This window comes from Staurois parvus, unplaced genomic scaffold (genome assembly GCF_062004578.1).
Source record: "Staurois parvus isolate SC_StPar_1 unplaced genomic scaffold, SC_StPar_1.0 ptg001158l, whole genome shotgun sequence".
Taxonomy (NCBI): Eukaryota; Metazoa; Chordata; class Amphibia; order Anura; family Ranidae; genus Staurois; species Staurois parvus.
In genome coordinates, this window is record NW_028318954.1 from 1377754 (window position 1) to 1403300 (window position 25547).

General features: G+C 42.8%; 1 long non-coding RNA gene across 1 annotated transcript in view; it reads left to right on the forward strand.

Moving 5' to 3' along the window:
- The first annotated feature begins 19385 nt into the window (after positions 1 to 19385).
- LOC149439117 (uncharacterized) overlaps positions 19386 to 25547 on the forward strand; it is a 45591-nt gene continuing 39429 nt past the window's right edge. Inside the window, exons 1-2 of the long non-coding RNA XR_016307857.1 lie at positions 19386 to 19465; positions 23442 to 23514. This is a non-coding gene — a long non-coding RNA (uncharacterized LOC149439117). The remainder of the gene's footprint in view (positions 19466 to 23441; positions 23515 to 25547) is intronic.

The following is a 25547-nucleotide window of genomic DNA, read 5'->3' on the forward strand; positions in this document are numbered from 1 at the left end:
CTACAATCGCCTGAGCTCCTACCTCACTGACAACAACCTTCTTGACCCTTTACAGTCTGGCTTTCGCTCACTACACTCCACTGAAACTGCCCTACTAAAACTCACTAATGATCTACTAACTGCTAAAACCAATGGCCACTACTCCATACTGTTACTACTTGACCTCTCTGCGGCTTTTGATACTGATACTGTGTGACCATCCCCTCCTCCTCAAAAAACTCCACTCTCTTGGCCTCCGAGACTGTGCTCTCTCCTGGTTCTCCTCCTACCTATCGCAGCGCTCCTTCACCATTACCTATAACTCTGGCTCCTCTTCTTCACTTCCTTTTTCTGTAGGAGTCCCTCAAAGTTCTTTCCTTGGACCCCTACTCTTCTCCATCTACACCTCCTCCCTTGGTCACTTGATAAACTCCCATGGCTTTAAGTACCATCTCTATGTTGATGACACACAAATCTATCTTTCTACTCCTAATCTTACCCCTTCAGTCTCCTCTCGCATTACTAACCTACTAAGCGACATATCGGCATGGATGTCACTCCACTTCCTCAAACTCAATCTTTCCAAAACTGAGCTCTCAGTATTCCCTCCAGCCCGTGCCCCCTCCCCTGACTTCTCCATCAAGATCAATAACACAACCATCAGTTCCTCCCCTCATGCTAGGGTGCTAGGTGTAATCCTAGACTCCCATTTGTCCTTTCAGACCCAAATCCAATCGCTGTCCAAATCTTGTAGACTTCACCTCCGCAACATCTCCAAGATACGCCCGTTCCTAACCACGGAAACCACTAAGCAACTTATTCACTCCCTTGTTATATCTCGCCTTGACTATTGTAACTCCCTCCTCATTGGCCTACCTCATCGCAGGCTAGCCCCTCTTCAGTCTATCATGAATGCTGCTGCCAGACTCATCCACCTTACTAACCATTCTGTATCTGCCACCCCTCTCTGCCAATCCCTCCACTGGCTTCCCATTGCCCAATGGATAAAATTCAAAACATTAACAATAACATATAAAGCCATTTATAACTCTGCCCCAAATTACATCAGCAATATTGTCTCCAAATATCACCCAAACCGTACTCTCCGCTCCTCGCACAACCTCCTACTCTCTAGCTCCCTTGTCTCCTCCTCCCATGCTTGTCTCCAGGACTTCTCCAGAGCTTCCCCCATCCTCTGGAACTCTCTACCCCAATTCATCAGACTATCGCCTACTCTGCTCACTTTTAAGCGATCTCTGAAAACTTATCTCTTCAGGGAAGCCTATCTTGTCCTCAACTAATAATGGAATATTCTACTCCTCCTACCAGTCCACACACAGTTACTACCTTTTGTACCACTAGCCCCTCCCTCCTAGATTGTAAGTTCCAAGGAGCAGGGCCCTCCTAACCCATTTGTATTGAACTGTATTGTTGCTGTATTGTCTCCCGTTATATTGTAAAGCGTTGAGCAAACTGTTGGCGCTATATAAATCCTGTATAATAATAATAATATAAACCTCAGAACGAAGGATAATTTTTTTTAAAAAATAACCGTTTAAGTGCTGTGTTCAAGAGTACACTATGTAAAAAGTGAAAGAGTTCAGGAGTGCACTGCATACAGAGTGCAGAGTTAAGGACCATGTTATGTAAAGAGTGCAGGATTCAGGAATGCATATCTCACAGGCCGTTTACAACCCTCCCTCCTTCCAGTACAGAACTCTCCTCCCACCCCAAAATCCTCTCTTACCCACCTACAGAGTATCAGAGAGAGGGGCTACTGAAGAAGAGCAGTTACAACTTATAGTAGGAGTGCAATGTTAGGTGGGGGGGGAGGCATTTGTGTTAAGATGGAAGAAAGGGGAAGACATTGGTGCTAAGTGTGGTTGGGCAATGGTTCAAAGTGGAAGGGGTAATGTGTTAATTGGGGGGAGAAGGGAAACATTGGTACTAAGTGTGGGGGGGGGGCACTACTGCTCAGTGAAATGAGGGGGAACACTAGTGCTAAGTGGGGAGAGGGGAATATTGGTGCTGAGCGTGGGAAGATAAGAGACATTTTTGCTAATTGGGTAAGGGGGAATTGGTGCTAAGATTGGGGATGGGGGAACATTGGGGATAAGTGGGGGGAGAGGGGGGAAATTAGTGCTACGTGTGGGGAGAAAAGGGACCTTTGTGCTATGTGGAGGGAGGCATTAGTGCTAAGTGGGGGGGGGGGAGGGGGCACTGGGGATAAGTGGGGGCAGGGGGGGGACATTGGTGTTAAGTGGGGGGGATATATTGGGGATAAACAGTTAATGTGGCAAAATCTTGCAAACAGTGCGAAAAACAAGTCAGAGTGTGAACCTAGGCTTAATGAACACAGTGAGTGATCAGTAGCCCCCCAGCACACCTCTGTACCCTACACAGCACAATTCTATAACCCCTCAGCAAACTTATGTGTCCCCCATAGCACATCTGTACCCCCCAACACATCTCTTTTCCTCGGAGCACACTTCTGCAGCCCTCTGCACATTTCTGTACCCCACAGCAATGTTCAGTCACCCCGGTACACTTCTGTCCTCCCCAGTGTACATTGGAATCCACCCCTAGGACCCTTGCACCCCCATCACACTTTTTACCCCTCAGCACATTACTATACCTCCTAGTACACCTCAGTACCTGCCAAACACACTTTTCTAACCTTGCCTCATCGTCACCCACCTCTGCAATCACTGTGCCACTTCTGTTGCGGTTCCTCAGGTGCCTGTAGACCAGGCAGGAATACACACTAGGTGGTCTAATGAGGATGGATCCCACACAGATCATCACATTTGCCCAGGAATGATGCCCAACCCCTGCCTGACTCCTGATACTTACTTGCTGAAGGTTCCATGCAACACAGCTGGAAGTGGGATGTCAACATCCCCCGCAACAACCGGAGAGAGAGGCAACACTACGGGGGTAAGAATGCCAGGCAGCAGAAGAAAAGGGAACATGGGGCAGCATTTACTAGTACCAATTAGCAGTATTGAATCCTCCTGCAGCCTCTGAAAGCTGGTTATAGGGAGAGGAGAAGACAGCTTTCAGCGGCTGCAGGAGGATTCAGTACTGCTAACTGGTTCTAGCAAATGCCACCCATCTGCCCCTCCTGTCCAGGTGTGACACTCCCCCTGCCCCCCCCAGTTCCGGCCCTGGTGAGCAGCAGAGCAAGGGGCCAGTGCCAGAGGTTCCGGCTGAAAAAAGAGCTATGCACCTCTCTACTGCTGTTCCTGTGCATAGTTGACAAGCGGGAAAGATGCCACATCATCCCCAGGTGCCCCTGAAACTAAATTTAGCAGCAACATTTATCTGGAGGTATTTCTAATAACAACTATATATACCCAGGTATATGTGCACAATTCCACCAGGACTCCTATTGGGCCCTTTGCTGATACTACCTATTTGTACATTGAATGTATGTACTGTTATTAAAGGAGAAATTTAGCTGAATCGCCTTTGGCTGCACTTCCCATAAACTCCTGTGACCTGATCGTTCTGCACTCCTGTGACCCGTTTTCAGCTGACAGCAGGCTGAGGCCCACTGTTGGCTGACATCACTCAGTAGGTCCAGGCTGGGAAAAGATACCAACTTTAAAATCGGAATCCACCCCAGAGTCTGGAGCAGCGCCTGGCTAGATTACTGACCAAAATGTGGATCTTCAGCTTCTGTAAGTCTATTTGTGATAATCAATCTTCGAAAGAAATGCACCTTGCAAGGTCTAACTTATCTGCTCTTTCTGGCTTTGTTGTCATAGGTGCCCTTTCACTGTTGCAGTAGGTGAAGGTGTCCAATACTTAATGTTTGGATGTTTGAGGAGAGAATGGAGTAGTAGATCGCGGTTCAGTCCAGGTGGAGGTTTGACAGTTAGAGTCTTGAGAATGGTGTGACCGTTCCTAAAAGGTTTTGAGGTGATTTGGTGAGATGGGGTTAGGGAGGTCTGCAATGGCACATGAGTTGCTGCACAGGGTTTTTGGTAACTGAGGAGGAAAAAAGTCCCCAATGTGTTAGGGTTACCTGGATAATTGCTGTAGAAACTTCTGGTGGCAAATTTACTGGCAAAATTTGCTTTTGCCTGCGCTTGTGCTTGAGCAGCCATCTGTGTCCCATAGTGGAGATTTACCTTTACTTCATGTCCCATAGCCAAAACAGGAAATGAGAGATAATCCCTGCAAATTAAGGCAATTATTTGGGGACCCCCAGGTCATCAGAACTAGTGTCCCCATTGGAAAATTTCCCCTCTATTACTTTTCTGGGGACAACCAAAAATTTGGGGTTTTCTTTCCTTTCACTTTCAATGGTAATAGTAAACAGGACAAACAGAGAGGGTGAATCTCCCTAACAGGGGCACAGACTGCAGTAAAAACCTAATAGGTGTTCTAATCCATCTCCACTCTATCCACAACTAGAAAAACGTTTTGCCTTTAGTTATACTTTAACAGTCAGTGACAAGTGGCGGCAGCAACAGCAATAATTCTTGAAAAAACAGTTCCTGTAGTTCTACAAGTAAAGTTCAATGCACAGAAAACTCCCATATACTTGCGGCTTCACAAACTGTAGAATTTTTTGCTTCCATTGATTGAAATCAGACACATCATAATAATATAGTAGTTTTTCACAGGAGGCATAGTAGGGCTGTGACCATATTGGACACTCCATCCTCAGTGCAGCTCAGTAATGCTGGCTCAGTGTTGCTCCCTGCCTGGCCACCTATCACACAAGCACAGTGGTGAGGGGTTGCGCTGTTGGATGGATGGAGTCTGATGGGGATGCTGGAAGACTAGAATGCTGACAGACTAATTCCCCATGAGGTCTGCCACCCTTTTGATTGACAGTCAGTCGCAGTTGTTGGATTCCAAAACCATTAAACATACCAATAAAGACTATGGAATCCACTACCTGCTACATCAATAGGACGTTTCTGTCGTCTCCTCTAATGATAAAATAGTGGAACATTTGATGAATGTCAGCCATAACTGCAATTGGTTCTTGTCTGAAGAGGAGGAAAACTCCTATTCGTTTGTTGTTCAGATTAGGCCAAGCAGGAAATACATAGTTGAGGAAAACACCTTCATATTGAGCACTTGAGTTGAAGACCACCCTGATCTGATCTGGCTTGCGAGAATGACCAAAAGCCATGGGAGGTACCAACATTTCTTTCCTTTTTTAGGAGATCGTGCAGGCTCAGCATGTATCAAGTTTTCCGTTTTGGGTGTGTTCCAAAGAAATAAATCATGCTTCTGCATGCTGATTATTATTTGGTAGTTTCTTTCTTGAGACACTAAATGGTAATGGTGCTACCTAGCTGTTGGAATCGTCCTGATAGAACTCCTTACTCATAGATTTTAGGAACTCCTTATTTTCCATGATGAATGCAAGTTCATTGTCTCTAGTTGTTACATCAAACACTGTCACATTATCATTTCAGAAATGAAGGGCCTTGTTATCGCCTTGTGGGTAGAACTGTTGCATGCCTTTAAATCAAAGTCGTTCTTTGACATGTGATGCTGGCACTGTTCGAAACAGGTGACCATTTGGCAGGCTAGGTGTCCTAAAACAAGAAACTGTGGAAGATTTCCTGATAATATACAGACAGATGTTACCCATTATGACCTAGCCCAGATACAAATGTTGGGTATATTGTAAGCATAATGTGGTCTGTTGATTTGATGGCAGGCCTTGTGTACCCTTGGGATTTTTTCTGCCATGGAGCAGGAAAATATCAGCATTTCTGTTGAGAGCTGGTATGTGATCAACTTTTCTCTCAAGTGAGAGTGGAGAGAGACAGCTGCAGAAGTAGAGATTTCCTCTCTGTTGGTTGGAGTCTGGTTGCATATGATGAGTGAGCAATATTATTTCTATACTGCCATTCAGGGGAGCTACTACAAGACAAGTTGCTCTCCTGTCTGAAACTTCTGTGATGACAGCACAGGTGCCCAGGATGTATGGTAAGGTATGTCCTATTATGTTAACAGGTCAAAAAGCTTTGATATTACAATAGATCGATTACTGTGATCATTTATAATACACGGAACAGCCAAAACATTAAGACCACTGACAGGTTAAGTGAATAACATTGATTATCTTTTTATAATGGCACCTAAACGTGGGTGGGATATATTAGGCAGCAAGTTAACATGTTGTCATTGAAGTTGATGTCTTGAAAGGCCCATGTAGTTCGATTCAACAGAAGGGTTACTGTAGTTCAAATTGCTGAAAAATTTACTGCTGTTTCCAATAGAAAGATGTCAGAACACACAGTGAATTGCGGTTTGTTGCATTTGGAGCTGAATAGCTGCAGACCAGTCAGAGTGTCCATGCTGACCTGTGTCCACAGCCAAGAGCTCCTACATTGGACATGTGAGCATAAGAACTGAACCACATGAGCAATGGAAGAAGGTGGCCTGGTTTGATGAATTTAAGAATAGTTTGAAGAACACAACGATGAGTTAGAGGTGTTGACTTTCCAAATCCTGCAGATCTCAATCCAGTCATCTGTGGGATGTGCTGGAAAAACAAGTCCAATCCATGGAGGCTCCACATCACAGCTTACTTAAAGGATCTGCTACTAAAAGTATGGTGGTTGGTCATGGCTGATTTGTGTACAATCCTAAAGCCTTTTCAGGTTGACCCTTGGGCTTTACACAAACTAAGCATGTTTTTGGCACAGGATTTGCCACAGAGAGTTTCTCTACAGACTTCTGTACATGTAGAAAAAACTGGAGTATGAGGCGCTGTTTGGTCTGGGCTCTGCCCCTATGCTATGCCTTGGAAGGATTACTTGTGGAACTGTAATGGATGAAGTGCTTGCATGTGATCATCACTGTCACATTCTATGCACCTAATAATACGAACAGTTTGGAGTCGACTGCTACGTTCAGCAGAATGAGGGCCTAACCACCCGATTAGCAGGTATAGTTCTTCTGTAGTTGCGACAGCTACTTCACTGATTGTGGCTTTGAAGGTGGGTATGGTATGTACAGTATTTAGCAAACTGTGACAAGTCTGTGCTTTCAGAGTCTGGATGCACAGCTGTATGGGAAACACAGTTAGTTACATTGGCTGGTGCACTGAAATTGCGTGACTTCAGGAGGTATGGTGGTGCAGAGGTGTTCATACCTGACACTGGCCTAAAGTTGATTGCCTTGTTTTTTTTGCAGCTGTGGAGCAGTGTACTTGGTAGGAGGTAATTGACTAGTCCCATGGTAAGGTGTAGTGTCCATAATTTGCATACCAATATCTACAGTTTGCTGAGATACGAAAGCCTGGTTGTGTCAGGCAATGGATTGCCTGCTGGTGGCACTTGGTGGTTCCTAGAGCAGAAGGTTGTAGTTCCGGTGTCCACTGACGGGTGTCTCCCAGCAGCCAGCAGATCCCAGTAATCAGTTTTCACCTGAGGCTGACTGCTGGGAGGGTACTTACTGTAGGTCCTCCTCTATTATTACCTCTCGCTCTAATGTTTTGTTTGCTGCCAAATACTGCTAGCCGTTATCCTCTTCCTGTCCTGCCTCATACACTGTATCCTGCTGCCCGTGTACCAGCTCTTGTTTGTTCCTGACCCCAGTTTTGGTTTCCCCTTCCCATTTGTTCCTTGCACTTCCAGTTTTCCCTGCTTTTCTGTATTTTTCATTTTGTATTTATTATATATAGTTAGTTGTTAGGCTTTCTGTTTGTTATTTTTTAGTCAGGTATTCTGTCATTGGGTTTTGGGTCACTTATATTTTTACATTTGCTGTATGCTGATATTTGCATGGATTTTGTTTACCGGAAATACATCTCACTTACAGAATATATAAACCCTAAATTTCATATTCCTGATATGTGCCTGCCTGCTGTAACATGTACTTGTATAAAAAAAAGTATCCTATTCTCTTTGTATTGCTTCCTTTGTGTGAAATCCCTGGTGTTCCTGCCAGTCCCTCTGCTTTCCTATTAAAAACTGACCACAGGAGCCATGCTAGTACAACGTGGCCAGTTCTCTAGCTGTGCTGGGAACTTAGTGTGCTCTCCTACAATGATCATACTTCTTTTGACATACCCCTCACCCTTTGCACAGGCAAATGCCAGCTTGTGCATACCCTGCATCATATTAGACAGACCTTAAAGCCCACTTCCAAACAATTTTTTCTTTTAACCTTTGCTGTCTTTTCAACCCCTAAGCTTTTATTTCTACAGTATGTCCTCATCTGGGAGATCTATTCTTAAATTTTACTGTAAATCTCCCACTTTTGCATCTACTTGAAAAATATCAGACAGAGCAGGAAGTTAGAGGAAATCTACCCAGTGGGTGCACATACAGCAATTTAAATACATTTCTAATAGTGTAAGCAGTATTTAGAATTTCGATTAGGATTTCATGGCCATTCAAAGCCCTATCATTTTTTGTCCAGGTGACAGACTAGGACAACATGTAAAAACCTGAAAAGTTCTAATCCTTTCCCACTCCCTCCAAAAGGAAAATTAATGCACCTCACTGCTGACTAATCCTGAAGATTTCATCTACAGCCAGGAATGCCAGAATATTGTGTTCCTTGCTTACATATCACACAGCTGTCTGCATAATCCCTAGAGAATCCTTTCTCAGCTGCTCTAATTGATGTAAGGTGATGGCACAAAGCATGGCAATAACTGGATTTTATGTCTTTTTTTAAGAGGTATTTTTTTTTTGTCGTTAATTATTTGACTTCACTTTTCATATGAACGAGGTGGTAATGCACAGGGACACTACTTACCAGCAAAGATAAACTGTACTTTCCATGTGCAATTGGCTGCTCTGCCCCCAGATATCCAAGATCTTCTGGTGCTGCAGAAATTAATAGCAGAAGCTACTCCTATGGCAGGCACTCATACGTGCTGACTATGCCCATCCTTTCTGCCCCCATACTCCATTCATATCACTTGTACTACAGGTTCCCACAATGCAAAGTGTTCTGTAATTGGAGGATGCATGGATGACTGAAACATCTGCCTCCTGCAATAATGGAACACATTGCATTGTGGCAACCTATAGTTTATTGCTGGTAAGCAGCGTCCCTGGTACTGTTTAAAACATGTTTTTTTCAGCAAACTTCAGCTTTAAATTACACAAAATGCATATATACTGTATATACCGTATACTGTATATAAATATATCCCCCATGAGTTTTTTTTGCTTTGTTTAGTAAGTCCTTTAGTGATCCTGTCATCTTAGACTTATTCATGCAGGAATAACTTGATAAAGACCATTGAATTTAAACATAGCAATCAGCAGTTAATGGGGCGTGTTTCCTTTTTATAAAACACCATGAAATTGTTTCTCAAATAAGAAAGGGCAATTTCATACAAGTAACGCTATGCAACACATCAAATAACACCAGACCTTTTACTTCTTAACTACTTAAAGAGGACCTGTATGTAAAACGAAAAACAGGCAAAGGACAAAAGACTAGCCATGTCAAGACTGCAATAAGTACTATTTTGCAGTTTTGAAGTGGTTTACCTGGCCATGGCTACAGCTCTTGGCCATAACCCCAGTATTAATATTTTCAGTCAGTGATTCCTTACCCTGTAAAAGTGATTTGAGCTGCTGATTAGCCGCTGGATCACTTTTACAAGCAGCAGGAGGGGTCATACCCCCCGCCCCTGCCGCCGGTGCATGTACCTTGTTTTCCAGCGCACTGGGGAGCCTCGGATATGATCTGGCGGTTGCAGCCGCTTACAATAGAGGTGGTTGGAGACCGGAATGTCCCCAATCCTCTCTATAGTCTAGGACAGGGGTCTCCAAACTTTCTAAACAAAGGGCCAGTTTACTGTACTTCAGACTTTAGGGGGGCTGTTGGGAGCAGAAAACAATGTCAGTGGGCATAGTCAATGACCAATCTTTTGTGTCATTGGGAGGAATTGTGCCCCATCGATGGGAGTCATTGGGAAGAAGTGTACCACTTTATTGATGTGTGTGGGTGAAATTATGCCCCATTGATGGTATCAATGGATGAAATAGTGCGGAAAGGGCAATATCTGGCCCCCGGGCTGCAGTTTGGAGACCAGAAGCATGAGCATTTCATCATTTATGGTTAGGGAAAAAGTAAACAGAGCCAATTTTCTTATAGATATCTCCATAAAGAGGACCTGCAATGCTTTATTGCTTATGATAGCAATAAACATGATAAAAAAATTAAAATGAAAGGACAGTATAAAAATAAAACAATTATTAAAATTAATAATAATAAAAATGTTTAAAGTGCCCCATCCCCCCCGTGCTCACATACAGAGGCAAACGTATGTATGTGAGTCATCGCCACCAATGTTATAGTGAGAGCAATAATTCTAGCTCTACACCTCCTTTGTAGCTCTAAACTGGTAACCTGTAAAAAAAATTTAAAGCATCGCCTATGGGGATAATCATAGTTTTTCAACCATTCCACAAGCTTGAGCAATTTTAAATCATGGCATGTTAGGTATCTATTTACATCATCTTTTATAGTTTACCAAAAATTGGGTTATATATTGTGTTTTTGTGCATTTAAATTAAATAAAGTGTACTTTTTCCCCCAAAAATTGCACAAATACCGTGTAACATAAACAAATTGCAGTGACCACTACTTTTTTCTCTAGGGCCTCTGCTAAAATATATATGTAATGTTTGGGGGTTTTAAGTAATTTTCTAGCAAAAATACAGATTTTTACTTTACAAAAGTATCAGAATTGACCTGGTCTTAAAGTGGCTAGTCATTGGTATTCTCTGTACGCCCTCCTCAGCTGATCTTTTCTGCATTTCTAACTTATCATGCCTTGTTCTGTACTGTATTTCTGTGGAGTAGGCCAGTTTGGTAGAGGAGTAGGCTTTGCTTCCTCAAGTCTGAACCTTTTTTCCTAATGGTTGGTAGGAGAATGTTCAAAAAGTACCAGGAAAGGTTGAGGAAGCACAGGCCTATAAAATGAATGGAGTAGAAGCAGGGACATCCCTGTGCAGCAGGTCCTAAAATATTCCTTCTCAGTAAAGTGAGCAGTGATCAGAAGAGTAGTGACTTCACGAGATCTGACTACAAGTCTCATTGGACATAGTTACAGTCAGGGTCATCTTAATAGCAGTATACACTTTTAACAGTATTAGTATGGGCACAGTGTTTTTATATTTAGCATTATAATTAGCATCAGTTACTTACTCTAAAATTAGCTAAGGATCAAACAGTAATTTTGATAATGCTATTGTATTAATTAAAACCATCCATAATCAATTGCCAAGCTGTATCTGATTAGAGATGAGCAAAAAATTTAATAAAATCAGCTCTAGATTGGATCTCAATGATCCTCTCCAATCTCATAGCTGGTAACTCTGGTATATTAATCACACCTGCCTTCTCGTTTTCCCAGTCTGGGAATTATGTTCCATGATTAATTCTAATAACTGTACATTAAACTGAAACTTTGGTTGGGTGTGTGACTTTGGGTAGCTTGCACAAAAGGCATTGTAATCAAGCACAGCCAGTTGTGATATTGATCACAGATGACTTTCAACTGTGCAGCAGTGTGAATTCATTATTAAATTTTAACATAAAATTATCTAATAACTTTTCCTGTGGTTAGTATATTGTGTTTTCTTCACACAGATATGTATCCCCAGAATTTCAGATGAAAAACAGAAACTAGAAATTGCTGAGGGCAACTAATATGATCATTTGCTATGGGCAATTCGTCTGAGACTCCTGTAAGTGATATTAAACTTTTCTTTTTTATTAAAATAACAAACATATCTATACTTTACTGCTCTGTGCAATGCTTTTGCACATAGCAACCTCGATCCTGATCTTCTGGGGTCCCCCTGCCGGTGCTCCTGGCCCCTCCTCTTTGGTCGGTGCCCCCATGGAAAGCTATTTTCCATGGGGGCACCTGTGCATGCTCACTCCCAAGCTGCCCTGTCTTCATCCACTGACACAGAGCAGGTGGCTCAGCTTTTCTCTCCGCTGCCGTGTCACATTTGATTGACAGCAATGGGAGCCAATGGCTCCCTCTGCTATCAATCTTCCCAGTAAGGAGGGAGACAGTGTGTCAGGGCTCCCGGGTGTGACCAGAGGTGTGTGACTGACGCAGGGAAACGCAGGCTTCAGATATGTTATAAACAATGTAATTTATTAACACTAACAATACAAACATAAACGCAGTGCAATACTAAAACATAACACAGTGCAAACGAACCAAACCACCCACAGATAACAGTGCATACAATGCAAGCGTCATCAGGCAGGCCGGGTCAATATCAATCGGGCAGGTAGGTACAGGGGGAGCAAGCGGAGAATGGTCGGGGTCACAAGCCAGGTTCAGCAGGTAGCGGGCAGTGTGGTACAGAGGGTCAGGCAGAGGAGAATGGTCAGACAAGCCAGGGATCAGGAGCAGGAGAATGGTCAGACAAGCCAGGGATCAGAGCAGGGTCAGCAGAGAATCAGACAGGAACAGGAACAGGAACAGGAAACAGGGCCCAGGAGAAACACAACACCAAGTCAGAGTCTGCAGGTCTGAATGTCCCTTAAATACACCAGTTTAATTGGTTCCAGGTGTTTGACTGGCTGCAAGGTTGAGTCTCTGATTGCTGGGAGCACCCGCTGGCCAGCCCTGGTACTGCAGCTCATAAGGCAGGTGAGTCCCAATATTGCTGGCCAGTCCATTCCTGACACAGTGGCTAGAGCCGCTGCTCTTGTGCACATCGCTGGATCGGCTCTAGGTTCAGGTTCGCACAGAAACCACTACAAATTCCAAACCACATCAGTGTGAACCCGGGCTAAGTGTCAATTTAATTATTGGGCCACTTTAAACATTTGCAGCTGTATAGATTTTAAACAAAACAATAAAAGGATTACATAGATATGCTTGAAATAATTGCTGGATTGCTAGAGTTTTTAAGTGCAGAACTGGCTTGTGTAATAGGTTAATGCAAAACACGAGGATAAAGTGCAAATTGCACTGAACCTTGGCAATCAGTCATCCTTCATTTTAAGGAAGGGATCCAGAAAAACAGCTATATACACAGCTGAAATATATATACAGTATACAGTATATGGCAGCTGTTGTACTGTTCTTCTGTTCTTCTGTCCTGACAGCCCTTAAATGTACACAACCTTGATAGGCAGCACAGCCAAGTTGATGACCTGACTTTTCTCTGTTGCAGTTAAGCAACACAACCTAGTCACCTCCCCACCACCAACCTGTGAATGGAAGGGAACAGTAGTATACTGATGAGTCATCCATCAGATGAGTTTTCCTATTAGCATGTCCCTTTTCAGCATATACATGTAGCTCTTTGATAACGTGCACGGGCATGCAATGCATTACAGAGGAGCCCGGCTGGAGACGTCATGCCGCACAGGCCACGAGGAAGTCCGGCGGCCATCTTTAATTCTGTGTAATGCCGGATGTGAGTTCATTTTTCCTTTGATGTGCATTGATCATATTTAAAAATAATACAATAATACAAAATAAAATACTGCACTATCAGAGCTCATTTTATTGCGAGCCCCCCCTTAAGGTGGATTCCTTATACTCCACACTTACCATTAAGAGTGGTCCCCCCTGCTGGATGGATGTGTATCTCTGGAGCCTGGATAGTGATGCCATGCTGATTACCTGTCTTGCGGTGGTTTGCCAGATTATTATTATTATACAGTATTTATATAGTGCCAAAAAGGTTTGCTCAATGCTGTACATTATAGTGGGGGACAGAACATGAGACAATACAGCAACAAACAATACACGAGGGGTTCAAGAGCCCTGCTCTTTCGAGCTTACAATCTAGGAGATGATCCTTTGATTCTCACCTTCCCAGATCCAGATGACCAGGAGTGGTCTGTTTACTCAAATGCGCATTATATTGCGCTGTCTGGTTAGTGCACTCATATACTCATTCTTAATCACAGGAGTCACGGAATTCACTGAAGCATTTATTTTGGACTTGCAATCTACTATTTATTTATTATTTATTATCTATGTCACCTTTGCAATTTAAACGTCAATAATAAGACGTTCTCTCAATGATTTTTAGCCCTCCACAGCGCACTTTTATGTTTGCCATATTATATACCTTTTAGATCAATATTTACATGGTATTTAGTGCTGCATTTTTTATGGGTTTATGAGAAGGTTTAGAGGTTTTGCCTTTATGCTAGCTGCTTGCTATTTATAATAGCTAGCGCTCGTATACCCATTTCTTTTTACATACACATAGCTCTGCTGATTAACTCCCAGGACTGCCCCTCCCAGTCTGATAACTGTTGTAAAGGAGCATTATAAAAGTAAAATTTAGGTGCTTATATTAGTTACATTTAAAACTAAAATATGGTGTTGTAGTGAGTAAATAACAGTATTAATTGGTGTATATTTATATCTGACTGAAATTTGGCCTTAAAGAAATAAGAGAAGTGACAGATGAATAGTAATTGGTTACTATGGGCAGGGTCAGAACAGGCTGGGGGAGGGGGCAAATGGGGCATGTGCCTGCTAATTACTGACAGGAGTGACTGCAGCGTCACTCCTATAAGAAGAAGTTGCTGGAGAGAGGATTCTTCCTTCTCCTCCCTTCAATAGCAGCTTACTGTGGGTTGAAGAGCGCTAGCACTGAAACTGGGAATTGAGAGGAGTTAGAGCAGACTGTCCTTTTTCCATCTCCCCTTGTCATGTGACACATCACATTACTGGAGAGAGGAAAAAGCAAAAGCTGGTTTCATTCCCAGTGGGCACCATGCTAACACTGTCTGTTGAATGAACATCTGCTGGGTGGAACTGTTATTGAGCTCCATTGCTGTAAGTCAGGGGTCTCCAAACTATGGCCCCCCAACTGTTGATGCCTCTACCTCTGGGAGTCTTGCCTGTGGCTGTCAGAGTCTTGCAAGGCCTCATGGGACTTGCAGTTCCTCAACCCCTGGAGGGCCATAGTTTGTAGACCCCTGCTGTAAGTACTTAGGAAAGTATGGCACTAGGTAGTGCTGGTTAGGCCAGCCCTGGGGCCACCCAGGGTTGCTCCTGTATAGGTGCTCAGGGCAGAATAACATGCCCATAGTGCCTCAGTGAGTCTAAGAGGACAAAACTATGCAGGGCAGGAATGGGTTAAATAGTGCATGTGCTCCCCCACTACATGGCTGTACCTGTGGTGGATATATAACCCCTGCAAACCCCAACAGCAGATGATACAGCAATGTAAAACTGTCCATCAGCAGGACATTTGTAATTAGAGAGAATCAGCTGAAATGTGCTAGAGAAAAAGAGTACAGGCAGGTGTTTTACTACAAGAATTAATCCTTTCCCACCTTCCCTGGTATCCCTTAAATGGGCTATTACACCCGGGGGGGGGTTGAAAGGGGTGCCTGATCATGTGACCACCGTGACTGGCTGTCACAGCAGTTACATGGTCGGGAGTCTTTCCCATTGATTCCCAGTTATAGGTACAGACCAACGCAGTGAGCATGTTCACAGCACAGAAACCTCTAACACCGATAGCCACATATGTGAGGCTTGGGGGCGTTAAAGCCCACCCTCTTTGCTGCCGCCCATATTCATCACACAGGTGGCAAGAGGTTAACATACTGCAGATGAGAGAACAGTGTAGAACTGGCCAGCTACAAGAGAATTTTAAATAGCAAGGCTTAACCTAAACTTACTATTGACAAAGATCACAGGCAGGCATTTTACTAAGAATTAGGATACTGCAGAGAATACAGTAATGCAAAACAAAACTAAGCAGCAGAATAGTTGTAATCTGGGATAGTAGGACTAAATAGTGTATGCCTGAATTCTACTTTATCTATGGGAATAGGGAGGAGCGATGAATGATACTGTGTAATGTGAGGTTGTTTAGGTATACACTGTTTTGGTTCTTTGTTATTGGTTTTTTTTTTGATGGAGTGGAATGCTGTGAAGAAAATGCAGCTTTAAGAATAGATGGCCATTAACAAGTGTATGCTGCAATCTGAGCACCCCAAACGTATGAAAAAAAAATCAATCATCCCTCTCCAAAAAAGAAATTACAACCACAATAGACCACCCCTTAAACAAAATGCAAATGGAGAAACAAAAAAGAGAGCACACCAACCTAGTGCATTGTCGTTTAAAAATATTTATTGAAAGAACAAAGTAAGTATCATACTTACAATGGATTTAAAAACACAGGCATGTCACAATGAACAAGATGTTTGATCCAAACAGCATCTGAGCCACTGGCTCTGAGGAAGAGGTTGTGTCCTCGAAACGAGTTAGCCAGTTGGTCATCCAGGGTTCCATCGTATGGACTCAGATATGATACTTTGTTCTTTCAATAAATCTTTTTAAACGATAATGCACTAGCTCTGTGCGCCCTCTTTTTTGTTTCTCCATTTGTATTTAGTGAATTTGGACCACCCCGGTCTGTAGAGGGCAGCAAGCAGTGCATGTTCCAGAATATTGCAGAACATTCCTATTGGTTCTACTGAGTCCATTCCCAGCGCAGGAGAAAAGTGTTTGTTGTGTTGGATACCCCTTAAACAAAAGCCTACTTTTTTAAAGGGAATCAGGTGGCACACTAGTGAGAATGTGCCTGTACGTTGCGGTGCCTAGAGCTGCTGTCCACATCACATGCCTGATGAAGGGGTCCTGCGAGAAACATTGCCTTGATCGTTCATTAAAACGTTTGGACCCATATTGCTGATCCTCGATGTGCTGGTGACATTCCCCTTGGAGCTGCCATCCACTCACAGTAATTGTAATGTTGGTGGGTGAGAAGTGGTTACAGGCGAAAAGACCCCAATAATAAAACAACAAAAGCAGCAAGGGTATTGACTGCTCAAAGAACTATCAATCATAATAAAAGTACAATTTCCTTATTGACCCTAACCTCTCCATGTGCAGTTTATCAGCTTTCCCTAGAGCAGCTTTCAATACACGGACACTGTGGCTGTCCTGTGGTCCCCTCTGCTTTTATATTGAGAGAGCTGGCTTAAGCTGGCCATAAATGGATCGAAATGTGGTCATTTCAGTAGGGATCAGCCAAATTTTGATCCATGTATGGCCACTTTGGTTCAACTGTCCTGGTGTTAAATTTTCCACTTGTCTGCAGTGATGATTAGTATATTCTGAGGACAGGGGAATCTCCCTGCTGTCAGAATACAAAAACACTGCGTAGAGGATTTAAGTCAGATTTTTTCATTCAACCTGCTGGTTAAATAAAAAAACTGACTCATCTATGGCCAGCTTTATACAAAGGGTCCCATTTACTGGATCTTCAAAACCTGTTTGCCTTAGTTCGAAGGACATACAGTGTTTTTTGGTTGAAAGGCTAAGTTCATTTTTAATTGAAAAATAATATATGCACATTTTTGCAGAAAAAAATGTGCATTTATTCTGTTTTCCCACTGGAGCTTGCATAGCATTGTACCCATGATCAGTGCATCGTGGATGCAATGCCAGGCTCCTGCAGACACATGCTGCATCTTTCTGCTTGTACCTCTGTACAGGTTTTCTGTTAGAAAGCTGAAGGACATGTGAATGGATGCTTATCAGTACCCTTCTACTCAACAGAGAACTACAAGCCGTCTGCTGAGATGGTTTCTTCATTCATAGATCGCTGTGAATGAATGACACAGCGGTGCTCTGCACAGCTGCACTGGTTTTAAATGTTGAAGTGGATGTGGGGGAGAAAACTCCCTGCTTGCTGTCCCTAAATACGGGGTTTAACATGTAATATTTTCCAAAGGTGAACTTATCCTTTAAAAAAATTCTCCTGGGCAAATCTGCATATTAATTCACCTTGAAGTCCTGGTAGCGGGTAGCGATAGACCCGAACCTCATTCTTACTGCTGAATTTCAATGGTTGCTCTGTAATATTTGACTGGAATTTACTGCATACTGCATGTATTCAATAAAAACTATGGAATGCTTACTCAAGAGACTGTCTCATAAACTTAGGCATCCAGACATCCAGAATCACCAATGACAAGGAAAAAAGCTGATACTGAAATAAAGTTATTTTTAACATGGAAAACTGCAAAGCTATGTACATCAGGTCACTAAATGATAGCTTCCAGCAATACTTTCCTTGTTTATTGTTGAAATAAAGATGTGATTTTCCTGATTACTGTCCACTTCTCAGTATAGTAGTTAGTTTAGCTTTGGAACACAGAACATCAGCACAAAAATCAGATGTGGTGCTATAAAGACATTATAATAGCCAATGAGTATGTCAATAAAATAGAACTGCATTTGTAAATAACATTGTAAATTTTACACAGGTTTTTTTTTTAGTTCCACTTCTATACTTTCCCTAATCGTTACCCTGTAGCATTCTTGGCTTGGGCTGTTTCCAACTGAAAAAAGTTGGAAAAAACTTTCCAAATGACAACACTGACATCAAAGCCCACCTCCAGTTTGGGCAAAGAGATGTTGGTTCTCTAGCACAAATTCAAAATAAAAAAAGCTGTTATGCCCCTTTCAAATGGGCATTCTGATCAGGTCCACTCATCAGTTTTTCATATGGACTTTATCAGAAGATCCATGCAGCCCTATGGACAGGCGGGTGTAATTGTAATTGTGTCGGTTTACACCCTCATATCTCTGGGTCTGATCTGGTCCACTACAAACAAAATGAAGAGGACTCCATCCTTTTTCACTTAGGCTGAGCAGATTGGAGGTAGCTGGTTATAAATAGACAGCAGGGCAGAAAGGGCCCTGTCCGTGTCCATTCTCCAGAAATGTAGAGGACATCCCACCACTCTGCTCCAATCAGCAGGGGATCAGCTCACAGATCCAATGCTAATCGGAATGGAATCTACCCCATGTGAAAGGGGCCTTACACTTGCCTCCTCTCTGAAGCTACACCTCCCAAAACTCAACTGCTCAGAGATCCAGCCCCGCTCTTCTTCGAGGCTGAATGAAGCCCAGAGCAGTGTTTAGGATTTGCCCACTGCCAATGGAAGAAGAAGGTGAAAAGGACCTGTGACATCACCAGATCAAAGAAACCTGAAAAAAGATATGCATAACCTTTTTTTTTAAAGGGAAGGGGTACTCTAGGGGGGATCTGAGCCCAGAGTTGCACTTTAAGGAGAACCTGTGGGTATAGTAGTATGGAAGCTGTCATTGCTATATTTTATGAAGGCTCTGGGAATGCCATTCTGATTCTGTTTTAATGCCCTAGTGAGTCAATGACTTGAAACAAAAGCACAGTCTGCAAAGTCAGAAAAGTTCTTAAGGTAGCATTCAAGTCGAATACTAACTATGCCTAAACCTGCTCTCATCCCAATTCTAAGCCTATTCTAACTACCCTTCAAAGGAAAGATGTCTACGTAGCTATTCTGAGGGCACGCCAGTCCGGTCACATGATCTGCTCCCAGCGCTTGCTTCAGGACAGCTGACAACGGATGCCCCATGCCTATGGGTGATGTCATCGCCCAGGCTTTGCAGCTGTTGTCAGTGATCTCTCCTTTGCACTAAAGCCGGCTGCTGGAGAGACCATGTAACTGTATCAGAGCACCCTTAGTATAGGTAAGTATACAAATCTTTCCTTTACAGGGTAGATAGTATAGGCTTAGAATGGGGGTGGGAGCAGATTTATGTATAGTTAGGATTTGACTGGAATTCTACTTTAAAGTGCATTTCTATATTTGTAGGCAAAAAAAAAATGTTTTATATGCTCGGATTCAAACAGCACAAAATTATTTAAAATGCAAAATGTATTATTTTTTTTACCAATTACCTATTACCTAGTGTTTCTTTGGAGCAGTTTTATACATAGCACTCTGTAGGGCAACCTAAAATTGTTCAGATTAGCTTGCAATGTGCAACTAATGGATTGATTGAGGGACAGTATTAAAGGTACATTAACATACAATCTATGCCCCAAGCCTTGAGGTCTTTAAACGTTTGTTAGGACAGACAGTGTGCACATCTTAAGCAAAAAATTAGAAAGGCGCTACTCAAACCACTGAATATAATACAAATGACCTCCTAAACCAATAATTGTGTAAATAATAGTGTAAATAAAAGTGCAAAAAAAACTATGAAGAATGAGTGACCACAGTATCATGAGGAATCACAAAATGTCCATAAAAACAAAGAATGTCTGTAATGTAAATAATCTGTACAGTAATTCCACAAAGAGAGCTAGAAACACTTTGTCATTGCATGGATAAACCTTTAACTGCTTCCTGTCCGCCCTATAGCAGTAATCCTGCTACAGGGCAGCACGGGTGTGGTGATCAATCATCAGATTTAGGCCAGTGATGTTCAGCCTAAATCTGATGATCGATCCCTGAAATGGAAATGAGTCAATCTTCTCTCTCTGGGCACATTCCATCCCAGAGAGAGAAGAAACAAGCCACAGTGAGTAATATCGGCACACTTTTATAGTTAAAACACTTTTTTGGACATATTTAACCCCTTGATCGCACCCCTCCATTTAACCCCTTCACTGCCCTGTCACTGGTTTCATTAGTACAGTGTGCATATTTTTTTACTGATCACTGTATTAGTGTCACAGGCAACTTCAGATAGCGTTAGCGTTAGTTATCATCCCTCCCAGATAGAGTCAGATTGCCTGTCATTACACCAGTCATCACATTTAATCCCTTGATTGCCAGGAACACGCTCACATACACTAAAAACCTCCATTGCTAGTATAGTGTCTGAACGGATCAATATCTTTGATCAGATCAGCACTATACCAGCGTTCACATTAGTATAGTGTCCCCAAAAATTCAGCATTAGCAGGATCAACCCCGGCACCTGCCAGCACCTGCTTTTAGCCCCTATGTTTACCCCTCTCTCCCAGCAAGTGCAGTATCAGTAGATCACTGTCACTTGCTATATTGCACACAAAACCACAGTGTTCGCAGAATCAGGCCTGATCTCTGTTAGCACTTGCGGGTAAATTTTTTTGCAGCGGTTCAAGCAGTCCCTGACAGCCAGGTGCTCTTTTTCCCATGGGTCGCACTAGGTACCTGTAAATTTAGTGGCCAAAAACGTCCAACGAAAAGTACTCTAGTGAAGAGGCCTACAGGATTCTGAGCATGTCAGTTGAGATTGAAGGAGAAGCCTCACTTACAGAATCTGCCTCAGAATACAAACCTGTAGACAGCAGTGGCACCTGGACAGATAGCTCAGACGATGTAGAATAGGTCCCTACTAAGGTAAGGTGTACCCGACCCCATTCCCAAGTTGCTGAGATGTTACAATTGCATGATGATTCTCATATGCAGCAGAGTCCCAGTACTAGTGCTGCTCTACCATTTGGTGAATTGGTGAGCACCAGCGGCCTAGTACATCCTGGCCTTTCACATACCAGCACTGCAATATCACTTGGTGACATGGCGAGTCCCATAAGTGCAGTACAAGCTGGTGAGGTGGTGAGCACAAGTAATTTCCCACAGCCACCAAGAATTCGAACACAGGCCCATAGAGCACCTAGTGTCCTTCCGGATGTGCTTGCAAATCCCGATTGGCAGCCCACAAATTCTGCAGCACCCGGACTTCCACCATTCATTGCCTAACCCAGAATTCAGGTGGAAACAGCAAATTTAACCACTCCCCTTGATTTCCGTGATCTCCGGAAGATCTGTATGCATTGATTGTGGATCAAAGCAAATTTATATGCACAACAGTTTATTGCCGCCAACCCAAATTCAAACCTTGCCAGACCATTTGCATCGAAACCTATTACGGTTTCCGAATTTAAAGGTTTTTTTGGCCTAACCCTCAACATGGGTATTGCTAGAAAAATGAATTGCGGTTGTATTGGTTCACAGACCCGATTCATCATATGCCCGTGCTCTCTGCTGCTATGGCCAGGCATAGATATGAGAATATAATCCATTTTATGCATTTTAACAACAATACACTCTGTTGTCCTTGAGGTGACCCTGAATTTGCTCCACAAAATTCGGCCCCTCGTAAATCATCTTAACCATAAATCTGCAGATGTCTATACTCCCCAGCAAAACATCTGTGTTGGTGAGTCCCTCATTAGTTTTTATGGCCGCCTTGCATTCAAACAATTTCTCCCCAGCAAGCGTGCCAGATATGGGGTCAAGATGTAGAAGACCTGTGAGAGGGCAACAGGCTATACATATAAGTTTTGGATTTACGAGGGAAAAAATAGTCATGCGGCGCCCCCCAGATGCCCAGGCTACATGGGACGCAGTGGCAAGATAGTTTGGGACTTGGTGTTATCCTTTTTCCATATGGGGTACCACTTATATTTGGACAATTTTTATTCAAGCGTGACACTCTTTAGCAATTTTGGAATTGGCGCATGTGGCACCGTGCAACCTAATCACCAGGGCTTCCCCCAACGGCTTGTAAATACCTGTCTTAGAAAGGGGGAAAAAGCCTGCTTGAGAAATGAGGAATTGTTCGCAGTGAAGTGGAAGGACAAACGGGATGTTTTCATCCTGTCTTCCGTACACTCAGACACAACCATCCAAATTGCCACAGCAGCTGGTGTTGTTGAGAAGCCCCTCTGTGTCCAGGACTATAACCTTAACATGGGAGGGGTGGACTTTAACGACCAGATGATGAAGCCGTACTTAGTTAAAAGCCAGACGCTGGTAACAAAAAGTGTCAGTTTATTTATTTCAATTGGTTGTATATAATGCTTTTGTGCTTTACAAAGCAACTGGATGTAGTGGATTCTTCCTAAAATTCCAGGAAGAGATCATCATGGCCCTTTTATATCCAGAATGTGCTCTGGCCCAAACCCCCAACCCAGATGCAGTTAGCCGCCTGCATGAGAGACATTTTCCCAATGCCATTCCTGGTACCCCAACCCAAAGGATACCCCAAAAAAGATGTGTCTGTAGCAGACATGGAATTAGGCATGACACCCTTCTGTCCTGGCCAACATGGTCTTTGCATCAAGGACTACTTCCGTCACTACCACACACTAGTGGAGTATTAGTATAGAGTACAGCACGGCACAGTTCAGGGCACATATTTAGACATGGTTGTTACACATAAGATGTTAGGTAGTCAGGAAACTGGCTATCACATTTTGAGAGCCCCTACAATCTGTTTAAATTCAAGTTTAAAAAAAAAGTAAAAAAACCCCATAAAAATAAAAAGTACAAGTACAAAAAAAATTTTTGTAATTTTAAAAAGCAAAAATAGTTGTAGTTTTTTTTTTGTTGCTGTCGAGTTACTGTTCTACTGTTTTATTGTTAACCATTGCTGTTTTCTTTTCAGGAATGCCATTCTGCTGCAGCACCAACCTGTTTATTCTGACAGCAACAGGGTCTTGCTCTCATAATGTACAGCGCTGTTGAATGAGATTTTTCATCTGCAGTTAAAAAAGAGCATATATGCCGAAGCATGGGGGCCTGGGATGGCTAGTGTGTGGATGGTCCCTATGCTCGGCATATATAATTTGTAAATTTTTTTGGCACATATTTCAATTAAAAAGTTGTTTTATTGAGTTACTGTTTTATTGTTACTGTTTAATTGTTAACCACTGCTGTTTTCTTTGCAGGAATGCAATTCAGCTGCAGCACCGACTTGTTTATTCAGACAGCAACAGGGTCTTGCTCCCAGAATATACACAAGTAAGTGTGTGCAGCGCTGTTGGATGAGATTTTTCATCTGCAGTTAAAAAAGAGCATATATGGGGAGGGGGACGTGGCCAGATGCCGAGCAAGATGGCCGTATAAGAGAACAACTCCTCACAAACGGGACCCACAGGAGCTTCTACAAGCGGCACACAACCTCCAAAAAGGGGTAATACCTTCCCACTCACCCCCAGATCACTGTGGGAGTGAATAGGAAAAGAAAAAATTGGGCAAAACCAGGCAAGCTCACCGATTTCTTCCCCCTCTCTAGCAAGCAGCATGGCCAAGATGGCAGAGGAGGTTCTCCTTCCTCTTCTAGAAGTTATTCTTCCCAAGAAGGCTCTGAAAGAGGTCAGGGCTCAACAGGACAGTGATTCCATCTCCAGGTGCAGGGATCACAGGCTCAGTCTCCCTCTATGACAAGCAGCCCGGTAAAATCCAAGCAGAGACTGTCACACACACATGCTGCAGGGTTTGTAATAATGTGCGGGGACTTCAATGCGGTTCCCTCTGTGTCTATGGACACCTCAACAAAGGATGGTGGCCCTTCGTGTAGAGTTACCGTGCAAAAGTTTATAACCAATTCTAACTTGTATGATACATGGAGATGTCAGCATTCTACTGAAAGGCACTTTATGTTTTTTTCTTATTCTCATTTAAGCTACTCGAGGATTGACTTATTGCTCGTAGATACATTTTTGCTACAACATATCTCCACCTCTGAAATACACCCTATTACTTGTTCGGATCATACCCCGATTTCCATGACGGTGGAGAGGACCATAGAGGGAGCACATATTATATGTGGCGCAACGACACCCACTTAATATCTAAACCAGACAATGTGCGCAAAATATCTTCCGTACTTAAAGAATATTTTTCTATGGATGAGCCATCCATGGAGAACCCCTTCACCCTCTGGAATGTTCATAAAGTGTATAACAGAGGTCACCTCATTAAAATTAGCGCTATCAATAGAAAGAAAAGATCACAGCAGATAGACACTCTTCTCACCAAAATAGACAACCTAGAATCTTTAAAGAAAACTTCTCTCTCTCCTAACATCAGTTCCCAGCTGATGCAAGTCAGACATCAACTTCACACACTCCTAGTAGCTTATCACAACAAAAAACTTGTATCCCTTAAAGCCAGATCTTATTACCATGGAAACAAAGCTGGCAAGCTTTTGGCATCTCAAGTTAAGGAGAGAACCTACAAACAAAAATTATCATTCATTATTCACCCACTCACTAAAAAATGTGTATATAATCCGTAAGAAATCGCGGATGCATATAGAGCCTATTATGAAACATTAATGAATTTTTAGAATCAGTGGACTTACGTATACTGTCCTCATCTCAGTTGACCACACTGAATCAACCTATTTCTAAAACTGAAATTGAAAATACCATGAAGTCCTTACCTGCAAACAAATCTTCTGGCCCTGATGGGCTTTCAGCGGAATATTACCATCTACAAATGACAGAACTGAGCCCATACATAGAAAAAATATTTATTGCTGTAGTGTCCTCAGCCTCCTTTTCTCCAGAGATGCTAAACGCAAATATCATTACCCTTCTAAAACCAGGGAAAGAACCAAATCACCCACAAAACTTTCACCCCATATCATTATTAAACACAGACTTGAAAATGTATGCTAAGATCATAGTCAACCGCATAGCAAAATGACTTCCCTCATTGATCAACGCAGATCAAGTGGGATTGTATGAGATCGACAAGCCCCTGATGCTACCCACAGGATCATAAATGTCCTTCACCATGCCTTACAAAACAAAGTGCCTTCCCCTCTTCTAACACTAGATGCAAAAAAGCATTTGACCGTATACACTGGGGATACTTATCCCAAACCTTGACTAAATTTGGCTTAACAGCTAACATCCATTCAGCCATTATGGCACTATATACAACCCCATAGGCCAAAGTTTTCACAGAAGGAATGTTATCCAACAGCTTTCCTATAACTAATGGCACTCACCAAGGCTGCCCTTTATCACCCTTAATCTTTACTC